Source organism: Myotis davidii, unplaced genomic scaffold (assembly GCF_000327345.1).
Source record: "Myotis davidii unplaced genomic scaffold, ASM32734v1 scaffold370, whole genome shotgun sequence".
NCBI classification, from domain to species: domain Eukaryota; kingdom Metazoa; phylum Chordata; class Mammalia; order Chiroptera; family Vespertilionidae; genus Myotis; species Myotis davidii.
Genome location: NW_006288615.1, coordinates 1866231 through 1869454, shown reverse-complemented (window position 1 = coordinate 1869454; position 3224 = coordinate 1866231). Strand labels below are relative to the sequence as shown.

At 37.7% G+C, this 3224-nt stretch overlaps 3 protein-coding genes and 1 pseudogene across 4 annotated transcripts in view; 1 reads left to right on the top strand and 3 right to left on the bottom strand.

Annotated features, from left to right (window-relative positions):
* The window catches only part of LOC102752074, a 4447-nt pseudogene extending 3439 nt beyond the window's left edge, over positions 1–1008 (top strand).
* Positions 1–3224, bottom strand: part of LOC102752939 (nuclear autoantigen Sp-100-like) — a 259961-nt gene that overhangs the window by 161246 nt on the left and 95491 nt on the right. The window lies entirely within an intron of this gene.
* Positions 1–3224, bottom strand: part of LOC107182594 (nuclear body protein SP140-like protein) — a 45012-nt gene that overhangs the window by 26980 nt on the left and 14808 nt on the right. The window lies entirely within an intron of this gene.
* LOC102752361 (nuclear body protein SP140-like protein) overlaps positions 1–3224 on the bottom strand; it is a 15734-nt gene that overhangs the window by 11967 nt on the left and 543 nt on the right. The gene's annotated exons all lie outside the window — the stretch shown is intronic.

The following is a 3224-nucleotide window of genomic DNA, read 5'->3' as shown; positions in this document are numbered from 1 at the left end:
TCCTGGACCAGAGGCATCAGTCCTGGGCTGAGGGCAGAACCAGTGATGGGGGGAAATGAGGCGTCAGGCCTGGGCAAGGGGCCGATCCTGCGATTGGAGGGTGATGAGGGTCAACGCCTGAGGGCTCCCAGTATGTGAGAGGGGGCAGGCTGGGCTGAGGGACACTCCCCCCCCACACACACACACCCAGTGCACGAATTTCGTGCACTTGGCCCCTAGTTTAATAATAATAAAAAAAATAAGCAAGATTTAAGGACACCTATGTAATACCTTAACCAATAAAGAAATTTAAAAAATAAATTTGGTGGAGGCGCTGTTTTGCTTCACCATAAAGAGATGGTGTCAGGAGTGTACTAGTCTGCAGAGCAGGGGAAGGTGGAAAATGCACGCTGTATTACTAAGCTGGAAAACATGGGGTTTCGAGTGGGACAAGGAACAAAGGTTTACAAATGATGCCATGAGGTTCAAGTATGAGTTAGATGTCATGAACTTCATTTGGAAAAATTTCTTGGACTACAGTATTTAAGAAACAAATCATCAGTCTCAGGACAAATCATCAGGGCATCTATGTACTTCAGAACAATAAATTCCATCTGCTTACTCAGATGTCTGCAGGAAAACAGTACTTAGAACGTGCGTCTAAATATTTAGCATTTACATGTGGCTTACTCAGAGGTAGCTTATCAAACTTGGGGATAAACATTATTGTAACAGCTAACGTATCTTCAATGCCTGCCTGTAAATTTCAGGTGATGATACAGAAGTTGTAGAATATACTGAAATGCAAGGCTTCAACAGTATAACGAGTAAAATTATTCATGTATAAAGTATTTCAAGTAGCAATGATTTAATTACATTGTTGGACATTTTTGTTGATATATCCTATTTACTAACTTGAATAATGAAAGATGTACTCTTAAGCACGACTAAGGTTGTATTTTATCAATTTAACATAGACCAAGTTAAAGTAGATAAAGAGACATTCTATCATAACATACACTTACTGAAACTATTCAGAATGGAAAAATCCTGATTTCAAATAAACACCAAGATGTAATCCTTATTTTAACATTTCTACTTGCTTAGGGATGTATATTTAACCACAGATAGAGAAGCAAAACTTGATTTGATAAATTAGCATAAAAAGTACGCACCAGCCAGAATCATTTGTGTAAGAATGAACACATTTTGATTGCTTTCTGAATTTGTTTTTGTTATTTAAAAAAAAGCAAACAGCACACTACATAAGAAAAAAGAAGAAATGAGTGAAATGGAACTAGAAAAACAACAGAGAAAAATACACAAAACAAAAACTGGTTCTTGGAAAAGACAAATAAAATTGATATATTTAACACAGGCTAATAAATAAAAGAGAAAAGGCACAAATTACCAATATTAGAAGTGAAAGTAGGATCATCACAACTAATCCCATGATATTAAAAGGATATTGCAATCTATGAACAAATCTATGTCCACCAACTTGATAACAATTAATATAGGCCAAATCTTTGAAATATACAAAGAACCCAAACTCACACAAGGAGAAATAGATAATTTGAATAGGCTTCTATCCATTTTAAAAAACCCTGAGTAAGTAATTTATAACTTAGAACAAAAGTATCGGGCCCCAGTATCTTCATTGGCCTGTACCCTCTCGCAATCCAGGACTCCTTGGGGGATGTCGGACTACCAGTTTCAGCACAATCTCGCAGGCCAGGCCTAGGGACCCCACCAGTGCATGAATCTGTGCACCGGGCCTCTAGTACTTCTGTAATTTAAATTTTAATCTTTAATAAAATAGAAGTCACCAAAAACAAAGTAAAAGAAAAGTAGAGTAAACTTGCAACTTTCAGAATATTTAGCAAATTCTCCCTTATCAAATAAAGGACAATCTCAACTGATAACATTGGCAAGAAAAAATGCAGTAACTCACCTGAAAGGCAATTTAAATGGTCAATAACCACAAAACACAGTTCCTCCTCCCATGTAATCAGAAAATGCAAATTAACTAAATGAATCTCTGTTACTTAGAAGGCAACTTAGCAGAATCTATAAACAAGTAAGTATATAAGTGTTATGCAGCTGTAAAAAAGAATGAGGGAGCCTGGCCAGCATAGCTCAGTGGTTGAGTGTTGACCTATGAACCAGGAGGTCATGGTTCAATTGCCAGTCAGGGCACATGCCCGGGTTGTAGTCTCAATCCCCAGTGTGGGTCATGCATGAGGCAGCCGATCATTGATTTTCTGTCATCATTGATGTTTCTATCTCTCTCCCTCTATGATATCAATAAAAATATATTAAAAAAAGAATGAGAGGGATCAGAATGTTTATTAAAGTGAAAAGATCTCTAATATTTTCAATACTAAAATAACTGAAAATGCAATAAAATCCCATTTGTTTAAAAACAAGACACAAATTATTTAGGAAAATCAATTATATGTGTAAATGCAGAAAAAATGATATGCACCCACAACACTCAACAGGACCAGGACTGAGAGCTTCAGGTGGGTGGCAAGTGAAGGGGACTTTCTCCTCTACACACTTGCATATCATTTGAAACTTTATGAACAAGAGGTAGTAATAAAAAATAAAATTTGAAAAAAAAATTAAACATATTAAGTAATGTTATTTCTGACTCATTATTAGAGAAAAAGTATTTCTGGACTTTTCCTTGACAGAGGTATAATGCATTACAGAGCAGAAACTCAAAGCACAGATGAAAATACTCAGCCTGCACTAGTCTTTCGTTTCTTGGTCCTTCCTCTTCCTTTTACTCCCATCAATCAAGATCCCTGGAGGAAGATCCCAGACCCTCAGCCACAGATGGGAATAGGCCTGGAGCTGACCTGTCCCCAGGTCAGGTACAAGACCAAGGCACCCAGATTTGAAAATTTCATGCTTTAACCCTGAATTTTGTTTTTGTTATATATCCTTACCCAAGGATATTTTTCCATTGATTTTTAGTGAGGGGGTAAGAGAGAGGGAAAGACAGAGAGAAACATCAATTTTAGAGAAACACATCAATTGATTTCCTCCTTCACATGTCCTGACCAGGGCCCAGGCTGGGAGAAGCCTGCAACCCAACAGAGATATATGCCCTTGACCGGAATCAAAACCAGGACCCTTCATTCTGCAGGCTGACGCTCTATTCACTGATCCACACCTGCCAGGGCCACCCTGAATTTTGTATTTTCTGAAGTTTCCTCATTGAAATGACCAAGGTG